At 41.7% G+C, this 15,578-nt stretch overlaps 1 protein-coding gene, 1 long non-coding RNA gene and 1 pseudogene across 4 annotated transcripts in view; 2 read left to right on the forward strand and 1 right to left on the reverse strand.

Moving 5' to 3' along the window:
- Window positions 1–6,900, reverse strand: part of ANKRD6 (ankyrin repeat domain 6) — a 196,320-nt gene extending 189,420 nt beyond the window's left edge. The window contains exon 1 of one of the 2 annotated variants that reach the window (XM_031456043.2): window positions 6,703–6,900. The gene's annotated coding sequence lies outside the window, so the exon portion shown is untranslated. The remainder of the gene's footprint in view (window positions 1–6,702) is intronic. The other variant, XM_010987694.3, reaches the window with a different exon arrangement.
- LOC135321594 (large ribosomal subunit protein eL29-like) lies at window positions 1,273–2,036 on the forward strand (annotated as a pseudogene).
- Window positions 6,901–7,176: 276 nt separating the features above from the next.
- LOC135321595 (uncharacterized) lies at window positions 7,177–8,375 on the forward strand. 2 transcript variants are annotated; one of them, XR_010381463.1, is made up of 3 exons: window positions 7,177–7,423; window positions 7,768–7,817; window positions 8,025–8,375. It is a non-coding gene; the product is annotated as an uncharacterized LOC135321595 (long non-coding RNA). The 2 variants fall into 2 exon arrangements; XR_010381462.1 differs by lacking the exon at window positions 7,177–7,423 and adding an exon at window positions 7,427–7,578.
- The last annotated feature ends 7,203 nt before the right edge of the window (window positions 8,376–15,578 follow it).

A 15,578-nucleotide genomic window follows, 5' to 3' on the forward strand; every position in this document is an offset into this window, starting at 1 on the left:
CTACACTAAGTTTCCTGATGTCCATTCGGTGTCCTTCCATCCTCCCCAAGGCCCCAGGATGTGCCCCTCCATCTCGCACTGCCTCATCCAACCCAAGATGATAGAGAGCATGGTTCTCGGAGCTAATGTGGAAAAGGTCACAACCTCAAGAGAACTAAGTTCTATATTCACCTCTTATCTGTGAGGAAAATTATTCTTTTGCATCCATTCATTTTAGAAACATTTCTCAAAGCATGTACTTACAAAAACAAAAATAAGCCCTCCCAAAATGCTTTCTGGTTCCTGTTTATTAATATTAGTTTACTTCAGACTACTTTTCCATTCTTGTTTCTATTTGTTGGTACCTCTGTTAAAATCATTTTTTTTAAAAACAATGTTTTTTACTATCATAGACAGAAATATTCCCCTTAATCTGCATTCTTGAACTGAGGACAAATCATTGATGTAGAAATTGAATTAAGTCCATTCAGCTACAATAAATTCCCAAATTTAAATTAAATGTTTTAATCCTTGCATATGTTTTCCTAGTTTTATAGAAAATACTAAGAGTCAAGCATTTTCCAACTGGCAGACAGATACATGAAAAGATGCTTAACATTGCTAATCATCTGGGAAATGCAAATCAAAACCACAACGGGACATCACTCACACCTCAGAATGGCTACCATCAAAAAGAACACAAACAACAAAAGTTGGTGAGGATGTGGAGAAAAGGGAACCCTGGCACACTGCTGGTGGGAATATAAATTTTCCACAGCAGCCACTGTGGAAAACAATCCGGAGGTCTCTCAAAAAGCTAAAAATAGGACTACCATATGACCCAGCAATTTCACTCCTGGGTATATATCCAAAAAAACCAAAAACACTAATTCATAAAGATACATGCACCCCAATGTTCACAGCAGCATTATTTATAATAGCCAAGATATGGAAGCAACCTAAGTGTCCATCAACAGATGAACAGATAAAGAAGATTGGTTATATATATATAATACATATATATATATATATAAAAATACATATATATATAATGGAATACTACTCAGCCATTAAAAAGAATGAAATTTTGCCATTTGCAGCAATGTGGATGGACCTGGAGAGCATTTTGCTAAGTGAAATAAGTCAGATAGAGAAAGACAAATACTCTATGAGATCAGTTATATGTGGAATCCAAATAATACAACAAACTAGTGAATATAACCAAAAAAGAGGCAGACTGCTCTTTCTCTTCCGGTCCCAGGCGATTTGCAATGTCCCAGCTCCAGTGCAGACATGGCCAAGTCAAAGAACCACAACACACACAACCACTCCAGAAAATGGCACAGAAACGGCATCAAAAAAACCTCGATCACAACCATACAAATCTCTTAAAGGGTGGACCCCAAGTTCCTGAGGAACATGCGCTTTGCCAAGAAGCACAACAAGAAGGGCCTGAAGAAGATGCAGCCAACAACGCCAAGGCCATGAATGCACGTGCTGAGGCTAGCAAGGCTCTCGTAAAGCCCAAGGAGGTCAAGCCCAAGATCCCAAAGGGCAACAGCTGCAAGCTCAGTTGACTTGCCTACATTGCTCACCCCAAGCTCGGGAAATATGCTCCTGCCCACATCGCCAAGGGTCTCAGGCTGTCAGCCAAAGGCCAAGGACAAGGCTCAGACAAAGGCCGCAGCTGAAGCTGAAGCTGCAGCTCAGGCTCAGGCTCCCAAAGGCACCCGGGCCCCCACAAAGTCTCCAGAGTAGAGGCTTTCATCTATTGATGTGAGGATAGAAGGACTTGAGTGACCCCTGGGCTGCTGTCTGCATGGGGCTCATGTCTACCTGTGCTGTTTGTACAAATAAACCTGAGGCAGGATTTGTCAGTCAAACAAACAAACAAAATCAAAAAAGAGGCAGACTCACAGATATAGAGAATAAACTAGTGGTTGTCAGTGGGGAGAGGGGAGCAGGAGGGGCAAGAGAAGGGTAGGGAATTAAGAGGTACAAACTATTGTGTATAAAATAAGCTATAGGGATATATTGTACAACATGGGGAATACAGCCAGTATTTTATAATAACTATAAATGGAGCATAACCTTTAAAAAAAAAAAAAAAGAGGCAAGCACTTCCCAAAGCACTCTGTGCCTACAATATCAGACTGCAATAGTTAATGAATGCTTAAACTTTGTGACTCTCAATTTTCTTTTAAGGAAAAGTTGCAGACAAAAAGAAAAAAGCAATTCATTCTAACCTATATTTTTTAAATCTACAATTCAGTTTCCTACTTTATACCCTAAAACCATAAGATGTTGAGTATTATCCATAAAAATATTGAATAACTATGTCACATACCTGAAACTAATATAAATCAACTATACTTTAAAAAAAATGTTGAGTATCAAATATAATCAATCTAATCCAAGGAAAGACTTGAAATTCTTTTTTTAAAAAAAGGGGGCAATATGTTAAATAAAAATAATGCTGATAATTTATCTGTGGGCATCAAATGGAAAAAAGAGAACAATTAGTTCAAGAGAATCAAATAGTTTCTCCCACACACACACATATATTCAAATTTTATAGAGGGGAGAAAAAAACCCTCAACATTATGAACTAAAACAAACAGAAAAAAAAATTTATGTCAATTTGGAAGTATTACCTATGGTTCTGTACAGACTTCCCAATGATAAATGTCTGAAGAAAATAACAAGAATCTTCAACTATACTAGGGAAACATCACTATTGAATGTATTCTCACAAACTGGTAAAATGTCACCAGGTCTGAGCTTAGGCTTGGAGTCTGGGCAAGCAACAAGACAAAGGAGAAAAGGTTTATGTTCCCTGGAAGGCACGGTGACAGCCATTTGTGACATCGTTATCTAAGTCAATCTTTTCTTGCAGGATTAACAAGTACCACTTATTGATAGGAATTATCATGGGATGCTCTGCAATTTAATAAAAACTGTTTCATCTGAAAAGATTATCTGCCTCTCTGTGCTAAAAGCATGTGCAGAAATTAAATCCTACCTGAAACATTTTCCAGCCTATAACCTAAGTCCAAACTTCCCAAGACATAAGACAAAGAGCCTTCCTTAGAAGTCTACGGTCCAGGCTCAGGTCTTCCTCCTACAATCAGTTATGCCCTCCTTCCCAAACCAGGGCACATGGTAACAAATGAAGACGAGTATTCCAAAGATGGTGTGAAAAATCAAAGTGTCACAATGGTACACTAGGGTTTGTTGTTTGAAAAATGATAAATCATTTCATAATGTAAACTAATTACCTCGTAATTTATTTGCTAAAATTGAGATTTCAAACACTGGCTATTCTTAAATAGGGGGCAACGGCATATATCTATTACTGGAAATTCATTTAGTACTACTTAAACTTAACAATTGTAAAACAGCTCCCATTTCCTGAGACTCTGTTATATTCCAGGCTTTTACTAGATGCTTTTATGTACATTATCTAGTTAATCATTAAGAAATGATCTTATGAGGTAGTCTCTAGCCACTCCATTTAATATAGAGGAGAAAACCAAGATTTAGCCCACTCCACACAGAAGTTTAACTTGGGGCTACTTCAGGCAGACACCTTCCTTAGTAACTGATCTCTCCCGGGAAGGGGGTTTAAACTTAGACCAATAATTCCCCAACTGTGCACCAGGCACTCAGGGAGTTGTAGCAAATTCACAGGGGCAGCTTAGGATATTTGAAAAGTTCAAGGGAAACACAGTGTACTCAACACGCTGGACACCACTGAACCTACAAACCGGAGATAGTTCACAGTTTCCACCATTAGATCACATTACGTTCTTATCAGTAACATTATATCTCTGCAAAGCTTGGGTTTTCAGTGGTTGCTGTGATTAAAAAGCAATTGCTGCAGAAAAATTAATGTGGAACAGGCAACAAGCATGGTGGTATCCAGTCTGATCCCAAAGTCTGAGTAGTAGTATGTATTTACATACAATATAATGCATATGTGCAGTCAAAGTGTTATAATTCTACCTAATAAAACTGAAAAAGGAAAAAAAACAGTCTAAGAACAGTATAGGCACACACATCCTATTTGTAATTGTTGCTATTGAGGAATGATATAATTTTTTTCTCTCAGTTTATGTGTATTATTTTTTTCAAACAGCTTCTATGTTGTTAGGATAGAAATACTACATTTGGATCTAACTACTAGTAAACTACTTAAATCTAGGGGCACTGTGAAAAAAATGACTGAGATACTAACAGCACCATGAAGCAAGTTTAGGAATCTTTGCCTTAGCCAAGAAGTGAAAGGGTTGTGTAAGATTCACCAAGGAAAGCTGTGATTCAGTGCAAAGAAGTAACTTAAAACAAAGTCCCTAACACAAACATCATAAGCAGAGAAAGAGGAATTTAGGTTAAAACCGTTTTTAAAGGTCACTCTCGGCTTAATCCTTTAAATCCCATACAATGTCTCCTGGATAATTGGTATTTAAAATAAAAAAACTTCTAAAACACATGCACACAAATTACTGTTTTTCCAATTCTTAGAGACTCAAGCAAAGCCTTTAAAATTACAGCCTCCAAGCTATGTTGGAAGAGACTGGGCCTCCCCTACACAGACAGAACACACCCAAGGAGCCTGTGCCAAGGAAACCAGGGGAAAGCCTAGACAGAGAGACTGCCCCCATCCCAGCACTTTGATACTTTCAGCTCCTTTGCGGTTTGCATCCCACTCTCAATAGCCTGCTTTTAAGTTCTACAGGAATGCTCTAGGTTACTGTGGAAATGCTTGTTTGGAAACTTCCCTTCCACAGAGTTTCTCATACAAGACACTAAGTGTGAAAAGCAAGGGGAAAATAAACACAAAATCCAGACTGTTGGTTCCTCAGGAGGAGAAAGAAAAGTAAGTGGAATGCCAAGCGGAGGAGTGTTCCAGGCTGCAAGGTTCTGAGGATGTTCTAGTTCTTCATGGGTACTTCATGGGTACTTCTGTTCTTGCTCTTTAACTTGTACCTCTCCATTTGATACTTTCTGAATGTATGATATATTTCACAGTGGTGGCACCAGAATTTCCATGTGGGAGGGCCTTGGCAGTTGGAAGTGTGCCTTGTTTCTAAGCAGAGTTGGATCACAAGCCATCTGCTTTTACTTGGAGTATATGCTTATCTGGAGGGGCTCTGGAGAGGTTGATGAGTTTGAGTTGGAAGCTAAGGTTCATTTTTGGTGCCAACACGGAACAAGGAGTTAACAAATTAGCATTTCAGTATCACCCTTTGTTTATACCTCCCAACAATATGCAATTAGTTGTTTTCTGGCCTCTTATTCCTTTCCACCTTTCTTCCACTCTCCCCTCCTCATTTATGACCTAGAGTGCAGAAAACCTTCCAAATTTAATTTATATCCCTATTTTAAAAAAAATTCTTCATTTACCATATGCTAAGCACCTGCTAGAGATGATGGATGATAAACATGTATAGTCACACCTACTACAGCACAAGAACAACAGGTTGCTATTGCTGTTTTAAGGATGGGAAATCTCCTCTCAGACACCATCAGTACCCTGTACCACCATCCTGAACCCAGATGTGTTTGTCTTCATTGTCCAAGTTCTTTCCACTTACATTGGTCTAACAGACATTACCTAAATGTGAACGAATATCATCACCCAACAGGCTCACAAAAAGGATCCTTAGAGTTCAGAGGAGCGATGCCGAGCCTTTTTTTTTTACTTGAATCATTTCATTTAATTTCTACAGCAATATTATACACAGTTTACAATTCTAAAATCTTAGGTTTAAAGAAATGGGTTTTCCAGAGTCACACACCTAACAAGTGGCATTAAGACTCAATCTCTTGGCCCCAAAGGGGATCTCAATCACCAGTTAAACCATCTCACCACACTTCAGGGAAAACATTCTTGACCAGTTTTAGGAAACTGAAGCTCCTCTCGGGTCACAAATAATGCTCCACTTCCCCTCCCGCCCCTCAAATCTACCGGAAGCACCACACTGAAATTCCCAAGACAAGTGTCGGTAAGCTGATGTCTGAACTCAAGCCAGACAACGCGCTTGCTTCCTCGGGCCCGGGGAGACGCCACTTGCTAACTCTTTACAGACCTTAATTCCAGCCAGAGCGGATCTCCCCAGGGCAGAACAGCCCCCACCCTCCGGCGCCTACACCCCTTGGCGGTCCTCAAAGGGCTGAGGGAGGGGCGCAGGCTGCTGGCGCGTCCAAGCCGAGCTCGGTCACTCTGAGGCCGGCCTGCAGGCCCGGGGAAAGCGGAGGACGCTAGGTGACCAGAAAGGACCCTCCTTTACGCCCGAAGACCGCCTGCCTCCACGTCCGGAAGAAATACTTGGGGACCTCCAGCCCCCACCACCACTTTCTTCAAACTCTTTGAGCTCACTGGAGAAAGAGAATGGGGACATGCAAAGACGAGAAAGTTCTCTGCGCCCTGCCCCCCGCCCCCCACCAAGTTCTATATTCTATGGAGGCAACTAAAGGAAAGCGACAGGGGAGGTGCCCCGGGATGGACCCCTGCTCCCGCCTCGGCTTTCCCGGAAGCCGCAGGAAAGGGGGCAGCGCGCTCCGTCTGGGACTCCTCCCCAAGCAGACAGCAATCTGGGGGCGCCCTCACCCCAGACATCGTCCTCTGCGTATCAGGGTCCACCCCCTCCTCGAGGAGTAGGGGGCGCCGGCCCTCAGGTTAAGAAGGGTCTCGAAAGGACCTGGCGAGGTCGCACGTACCTTTCTCTCCGTGCCGCAGGGACCGATGCCGGCGACAGGGCGAGGGGCAAGGGGAGTCGATGGAGACGGGCTCCGCTGGCTCCCGCGGCCCCTGGGCCTCGGCGCCGCTCAGCGCCGCCGCCTCCTGCCGTCGCTCGCAGGGTTGCGCTCCCCGTTCCCTCAGGTTACCTGTGGCAGAGCCCTCGGCGCCCGCCGTCCGCTCAGCCCTCCGCCCCGCCCCGCCCCGCCCCGCCCGTCCTCCTAGGCTGGGGCCGCAGCGCCCCGCAGCGGTCGCCCAGGGCACGGCGGCGGCCCGCGAGGAGGTGGGCTCCCCAAGGCCCTGGGGCTGGCCGCCGCCGTCAGCAGCCCGCTCTCAGCTGGGCCGCTGCCCCTTCCGCGCCCTCCTTAGAAAGAGTGAGGGGAACGGGGGACGCAGTCGCATTTTCCGGGCAGGCGTTGCCTGGAGGTTTATGGGAGGGAGGAGGGGTTCGGGAAGAGAGAGAAACCATCCTTCAACCTGTGGCCAAGTGAGTATTTCAGTACATTCGTAGGTCTCTTAACTGGGATGGCTCAATGGAAACTGAACAATGATGAATGATCCAGATTCATTAGAGAGCGGGAGAGAAGAAAGGAAGCCTGTATTCCAAACAGCTTGTCTGTTAGTAGCTTGTCGGAAGCATCCCGTATGAAACAGACGAAAGCACTGAACGTTCCTCACTTCTATATTCAAATCACACTCTATGTACGTACCATTAACTTGGTTTGTTTTTGTCTGTTTTTCACAGCAATTTCTTCAGTATCTAGACGAGTTCCCCTGAACATGGCGAGCACTCAGTAAATTATTGCTGAATGAATGAGTGAATGGGACCTCTTTCAGCCTTTTGAAGAACCTGACAGGTTGTCTGCTCTCCGAACACGGAGAGCTGCAGGGAAGGGCGGAACACTAGAATGGAGTTTCAGGCTTATCTGAGTTTATTTCAACTGGATTTTTCTGATCTCCTCTGAAATAGGCCTGGTTTCCAGGGGGAAAGGAACTTGATAAGTTTCTTCTTGTTCTTAAGATGTTTGTCTCCCTTTTTCCTTCAGGGAACGTTAGGCAGGAGAAATCCAAACAGCTCTTTCCATACCAGGGAAGGGTAAGTGCTTGATTTTCCTAACCTACATCGGGGCTTCTCCCAACCCCATAGTCACAACTAGAGTTTTACCTGGCAGAGTGTGAAACCTCTCTTCTGAGTGTCCTTAGGCCGTCTTCAGATTTGTCCCTATCCCCGTCACGCCCCATCTGGAGCTGTTAGAAGAACACATTCCCTTTCCCTGCCCATCAGCCCTGGATTTCTCTCCAGGCAGGTCACCACCGAGTTCTAGGTGAAACCTCCCTTCTCCCGAGGTCAAGGTAAGCAACCTTTCTTTCTTTTTTTTCCTTTCCTTTCCTTTCCTTTCCTTTCCTTTCCTTTCCTTTCCTTTCCTTCCTTTCCTTTCCTTTCCTTCCTTTCCTTTCCTCCCTCCCTTCCTTTCTCTTTCTTCCTTCCTTTCCCTTTCTTTCTCTCTTTCTTTCTTTCTTTCCTTCCTTCCTTCCCTCCTTCCTTCTTTTTTCTCTTCCTTCTTTTCCAGATTAAAGAATTTTCCTAGCTAGGCCCTTGAATAAACCTGCAAAGATACAAAGCACTCCATTCCTGTGGGAGGCTTTTAATGATGTCACCACAAAGTCTAGATGTCTCCTTGTGCTTGGAGTTTTAAGTTACATTCGTGGGCAGTCAGAGCTGATCGTACTTTAATTCTGCCAAAAGGAACAGAAGCCAGCCTGCAAGGCATGTGAATGCTCCTGGGAGCTAACCGGTCTGCATTTGTTCCCAGACCTTAATTAATGGGAATTCCTGGCAGGCACAGCGAGGCTGGGGGTTGGGGGTGGGATGAGTAGCTGTTGGCTCGTGAGAGTCAAAGCAGGCAGTAGGTGAGCTGCTTGGAGATCACACTTTCCCGTCTCCAAGTGGGCACAGTCTTTGGACATCTAATGAAAGGAGACCCCTAAACCTCCCAGCATACGAGGAAGGCTCCCAGCCTACAATTCTGTTCTGCCCCAGGGAGTCTGCAGCCCTTATGTAAGGGGAGTACAAACTAAACTGTTTGTTGCTACTGAAGTTTGGAGAGTATTATACTATTGAATCTTCCTATCTATGAACATGTCTGTCCATTTATTTCAAATTTTAGTGACTTCAAAAGGTTTACAGTTTTTCATTATCTGAGATTTAGTCTTAATTATCTTGTTTGTTACTATTGCAAGTGATATCCTCTGAAAATACGTTTGTTGTCAATAAGAAAAATGTAAATATCTTTGCTTATTGAGCTTATACCCAGCAACATTGCTAAATTCTGTTATTAATTTAAGTAATTTGTAGATTCTTTAGTTTTCTTCTTCTTTTTTTTTTTTTTTAATCTTTTTTGAGGCAGGGGAGGTTATTAGGTTTATTTACATATTTATTTATTTAATATGGAGGTACCGGGGATTGAACCCAGGACCTTGTGCTTGTTAGGTATGCACTCTACCACTAAGTTTACCCCTCAATTCTTTAGTTTACTATGTACCTGAAAGTAATATTTTATTTCTTATTTACCAACCCTTGTATCTTTAAAATTTTTTGTTTATTTTGAGATAATGACAGATTCATAACAAGTTACCAAAAATAGTAGAGAGATCAATTATAAATGATATAATTATATCATTTATAATTGAATGAATAAATAATTTTAAACATAAAAATTTTGGGTTTGACATCTAGTCAGGAGAAAGGGGCAGGGTTTCTCACTGTGTTAATTTACATTTGGAAACAAAGTCTTCTCAGTTGCCCCTTAAATCTATTTCTTCCTACATGTCATTGATCACAACTGGGCCACAAAGGTGAGAGAGTGGTTACCATACCCAGTGTAAGCCAATCATGATTCAACCTCTGAGCCTGGGGTTCCTTCCCTGCATATGTTGATACCCACGAACAGTTAGAGATGCCAAACTAAGGACAAAGTGAGGGGGAAGTTATACTGCCAACAATGTCTGCCTGATATTTGTCTGACTTTGTATTCCCTGTGCCTGGCCACATGAGGCACATAGTAGATATACTTGGAAGTTTCTATTCAGCTTTATCCCCTTTTTGTTAAGAGCTGCCTCCCCACTCATTAGGTTAGACCCCTGCAGCCTATAGCTGTACCCCCAGCCATAGTGGGTTGGACCATTAACTCAGCATATTTATTGGGACTGGGCCACCATCAAGCAATCATATTGCATAGAAAATATAATGTCAATGGTGTGCCGTAGAATTGTGCTTCACGGAGATTCTGACCACTGCGTTAGGCCCTGAGAGTAAAATGGTGAGCACAAGCAGATGGTCCTGGAGTCTAGTGGTGAATACAGTCCTCAGTCAAATATTAAATGATAGCTGAGGTATGTAGCTTGAAGGAGTAGTAGTATATGGAGCTATGTAAAGTATGACCATGGGATCAGTCCAGGAGTGGACCACTGGCCCAAATGGAACCAATCAGATTTTCTTGCCTGGGAATCAAAAATAGTAATAGCTAAAAATTATATAGTGCTCACCTTTGAAAATGATTTTACATAGTTTAATGGATTTAATTCTTCCCCAAACCCTATTGATGTACAAAACATTATCAACAGTTTAGAGATGAGGAAATCAAGGCTCAAGAGGGGTTAAGTTTCCTGGTCCAGGTCACACAGCTAGTTAGTTGTAAAGCTAGGATTTGAACTCAGGTAGCATAGTTCCAGAACCTGAGTCCATTATCACTGGGCCTGGTAAGGTGGGGCAGCCATCTCCTGCCATCTGGTGGGAGAAGCACAGAAAGCCAGTTTTCATGCAGAGAGAAGAATGAAGTAAGAAGTACAGAGAGAAGCAAAACCAAGTTCTCTTTCTAATGAAGCCTTGATTATCTCTTGTGATACCCTGACATGCCTTTACTAGGATGCTCTGAATATGACAGAATTCTGAATTCACCAATAGGTGTATGATCAGGCTTTATCCATCCTTCCCTCCATGCCTCCCTCCACTTAGAAAGGTTATGTATATTGTATCCATGAGGATATGTTCTACTGAAAACTTTAGAAAACCCCAACTTCAGTTAAACAGAACTTCCCAACTGGTTTGCCACCACCACTTGTGTGCCATGAATGGATTACTGATAGGGCCAAGTTATTGATCCCCTCAGCCTCCCTTCCCTCTCTCCACTGGTAACCACTAATTTGTTCTCTGTATCTGCTTCTTTTTGTTATATTCACTAGTTTGTTGTATTTTTTAAATTATACATATAAGTGATATCATACAGTATTTGTCTTCGTCTGACTTATTTCTCTAAGCATAATACCCTCCAGGTCCATCCATGTTGTTGCAAATGGCAAAATTTTCAATTTTTATGGCTGAGTAGTATTCCACTGTGTGTACATGTATATATACATATACATATATATATATCACATCTTCCTCATCCATTCATCTGTTGATGGACACTTAGGTTACTTTCGTATCTTGGCCATTGTAAATAATGCTGCTATGAACATTGGTGTTCATGTATCATTTCAAATTAGTGTTTTCATTTTCTTCAGATAAATATCCAGCAACGGAATTGCTGGATCATATAGTAGATCTATTTTTAGTTTTTTGCAGACCATCCATACTGGTTTTAACAGTGGCTACACCAATATACATTCCCACCAACAGTGTACAAGGGCTTCCTTTTTCTCCACGTCCTTGCCAACATTTGTTTTTTGTGTTCCTTTTGATGATAGTCATTCTGACAGGTATGAGGTGATATCTCATTGTGGTTTTCATTGGCATTTCTCTGGTGATTAGCGAAGTTGAGCATATTTTCATTGGCCTGTTGACCATTTGTATATCTTTCTTTGAAAAATGTCTATTTAGATCTTCTGCCCATTTTTAAACAGGGTTTTTTTTTTTAATATTGAGTTGTATGAGCTATTTATGTATTTTGGATATTAACTCCTTATCATTCATACCATTTGCAAATATATTCTCCCATTCAGTAGGTTATCTTTGCCTTTGGTTGATAGTTTTCCTTTGCTGTGCAAAAGCTTTTAAGCTTAATTAGGTCCCACTTGCTTATTTTTGCTTTTGTTTCCTTTGCCTTAGGAGACAGATCCAAAAAAATATTATTATGATTTATGTTAAACAGTGTTCTGCCTATATTTTCTTCTGGGAGTTTTATGGCTTATGGTCTCACATTTAGGTCTTTAATCTATTTTGAGTTTATTTTTGCATATAGTGTTAGAAAATATTCCAATTTCATTGTTTTACATGTAGCTATCAGTTTTCCTAGCACCATTTTTGACTACTGTCTGTTTTCCACTGTATATTCTTGCCTCCTTTGTTATATATTAATTGACGTAAGTATGTGGTATATTTTAGGGTTCTCTATCCTGTTCCATTGATCTATGTGTCTGTTTTTGTGCCAGTACCATACTGTTTTGATTACTGTAGCATTGTAGTATAGTCTGAAATCAGGACCATGACACCTCCAGCTCTGTTCTTCCTTCTTAAGATTGTTTTGGTTATTCAGGGTCTTTTGTGTTTCTTTACAAATTTTAGAATCATTTGTTCTAGTTCTGCGAAAAATGTCATTGGTATTTTTGTAGGGAGTATATTGAATCTGTAGATTGCCTTGGGTAGTGTGGTCATTTTAACAATATTAGTTCTTTTACTCTATGAATGTGGTATATCTTTCCATCTGTTTGTGTTGTCTTCAATTACTTTCATCAGTGCCTTATAGTTTTCCAAGTATAGGTCTTTTACCTTCCTTGGTTAGTTTTATTCCTTGGTACTTTATTCTTTTTGATGCGATTGTAAATGGGATTGTTTACCTAATTTATTTTTGTGATAGTTGTTGTTAGTGTGTAGAAATGCAACTGATTTCTGTATATTAATTTTGTATCCTGCAACTTTACTGAATTCATCAATGAACTCTAGTAGTTTTTTGGTGGTGTCTTTAGGATTTTCTCTATATAGTATCTTGTCATTTGCAAACAGTGACAGTACTACTTCCTCCCTTCCAGTTTGGGCTCTTTTCTTTTTCCTCTCTAACTGCTGTGGCTAGGACTTCCAAAACTATGTTGAATAAAAGTGATGAGAGTGGACATCCTTGTTTTGTTGCTGATTTTAAAGGAAATGCTGTCAGCCTTTCACCATTGAGTATGGCATTAGCTATGGGCTTATCATAAATAGCCTTTATTATGTTGAGGTATGTTCCCTCTATACTCACTCTCTGGAGAGTTTTTATTATAAATGGATGTTGAATTTTGCCAACAGCTTTTTCGGTATCTTTTGAGACAATCATATGATTTTTATTCTTCAGTTTGTCAATGTGGTGTATCACATTGATTGATTTGCAGATGTTGAATTATCCTTGCACCACTGGGATAAATCCCACTTGATCATGCCTGCTGGTGGGTGGGACTGTGTCCCTGCCCAACTAGTTGCTTGGCCTGAGGCATCCCAGTACTGGTGCCTACAGGCTGGTGGGTAGGAATTCCAAAAGAGGAGGATTCCAAAATGGTGCTTGCCAGCACCAGCATCCACATGGTAAAATGAGCTCCCAAAAATGGCTGCCGCCAGTGTCTATGTGCCCAGGGTCAGCTCCAGTTGCCTTCTCCCTCTCCGGGAGACTATCCAAGATCAGCAGGTGGGTCTGCAGGCTCCTTTCAAATTGCTGCTTCTGCCCTGGGTCCTGGAGCATGTGAGATTTTATGTGAGCCTTTCAGAGTAGAGTCTCTGTTTCCCATAGCCCTCGGCCTCTCCCAAAATTAAACCCCACTGGCCTTCAAAGCCAAACTTTCTGTGGGCTCATCTTCCCAGTGCAGGACTCTCTGGCTGGGAAGTCCCATGTAGGGCTCAGATCCATTGCTTCTTGGGAAAACTCTACAATTGTAATTATTCTCCCGGTTGTGGGTTGCCCACCCGGCAGTATGGGTCTTAATTGTACTGGGACTTAGCCCCTTCTACCTGTCTTGTTGTGGTTCCTTCTTTATAACTCTAGTTATGGAAGGTCTTTTTTGGTTCCGGTCTTCCTCATCAACAGTATCCCTGTGAACAGCTGTAACTTTGGTGTGCCCATGAGAGAAGATGCGCTCCGGGTCTTCCGACTCCACCATCTTGGAAACTCTCTTGTTCTCGTAGAATTTAATGAGGTCATTTATCTTGAAGAATCTGCTTTCTTGTATCATTGAGGTTCGTGTAACTCTCCCAGCCAAGGAAGGGGTTGCCAAGTCCAAACTGATCTACAGACGCATGTGGAGCTGTTAGTATCTCTTTTTGGCTGACTACCATCAAGAGCTTTCTGTTCTCATGTTACGGCACCACTTATGTCAGAAGCTTGTCCTTAAAAGTCCACAGGAATAAAAATTTAATTTTTTTTATGGAAGTCCATATGTAACAATTACATCCCACTAATTTGGAACTTTTGTAAATGTTATCTTTAGTTCATTTATGGCTTGTAGTTGCAAAAATTCATTATTATGCCAAAGACAACATGACAGATATCTAAGAAATGGCCAAAATTACAGGATTAAGGTAGATCACCCTGTGGCAATATATAGTAACTAGAATGTTAGAAATCAAGGAGCTTGATTCACCTCCCAACCCCTAATCCTGTTCCTATCTGGGTCTTACTTAGTTTAATAAATGGCATTACCATACATCTAGTTGCTCAAACCAAATGGCTCGTAGGAGTCCTTTCCCTGAACATCCATGTTAATTAAGCTATTAATAAATCTGATCTACCTCCAAAAATTTATATCAAATCTATCCACTTCTTTCAATTTCCACTGTCTCCATTCATTTTACTTATGGACTACTGAAGTGATCTCCTAACTGATACTGATGCTTCTACCCCAAAATCTACAATCCATTTTCCCCACATCAGCCAAAATAGGTACGTCAGTTATCTGTGCTATGTAACAAACCACCCCAAGTCTTAATGGTTTAAAATGGTTAAAAAAAAAAACCCAGCCATTTTATTTGTTCATGATTCTGTGGGCTGGCTACAGGGGTTCAACTGGAACAGCAAGTCTGTGTTTCATGCAGTGTGGGCTGGACTTGCTCGTGTGGCTGCAATTTGGGCTGGAGAGTCCAAGATGGTGTCACTCTTATATCTGGCCCTTTTCAGATGGCTGGAATGCTAAGGCCTCTCTACTCCTGTGCTCTGGCATCCTTCAGGAACTTTCTGTCCATGGGGCCTCTCCAGCAAGCTCATTCAGACTTCTTTGCATGGTAGCTCAAGTTTCCAAGAAAGTGAAAAAGCAGTAAGGCATTTTACGGCCCAGTCTCAGATACTGCAGTGTCACTGTGACTCTGCCACATTCTATTGGTTAAAGGAAGTCACAGGGCCTACCCACATTTAAGAGGAAGAAAATAGGCAGGCCATCTTTGGAAACAATCTACTAGCATGAGCTTTTAGAAAATGTAAACCACACATTTCACCTCTGTCTTTAAAATTCTTCAATGCTCCAGTGGCGTTTGGAATAAAATCCAAACTCCTCATCCTGGCTGAAAAGACTACTTGACCCTTGTGCCTACCACCCTCCCCCACTCTCATCACACTGACATTTTGTTCCTCCAACACCAAGCCCCCTTCCTTCTCCTTGGTTTTTCCAACTACAGAGATACCTTCCAGGGGAACTCTCTCACTTGGACTTTCACTTTGCTGTCTCCTCCTTAGGGTCAATTCAAATGTCACCACCTTGGAGAGGTCTTTGAAGTGACCCTATTTAAATCAGGCTGCTTCTCTCATCCCCAGTTACTCTCTCATCTCCCTATTTATCTCCTTCAAAGCACAGCCCTAAAAATCTAATTGTCTTCATGTTCATTAAAAAAAAATTTCTGTAGACT

Source organism: Camelus dromedarius, chromosome 6 (assembly GCF_036321535.1).
Source record: "Camelus dromedarius isolate mCamDro1 chromosome 6, mCamDro1.pat, whole genome shotgun sequence".
NCBI lineage: Eukaryota > Metazoa > Chordata > Mammalia > Artiodactyla > Camelidae > Camelus > Camelus dromedarius.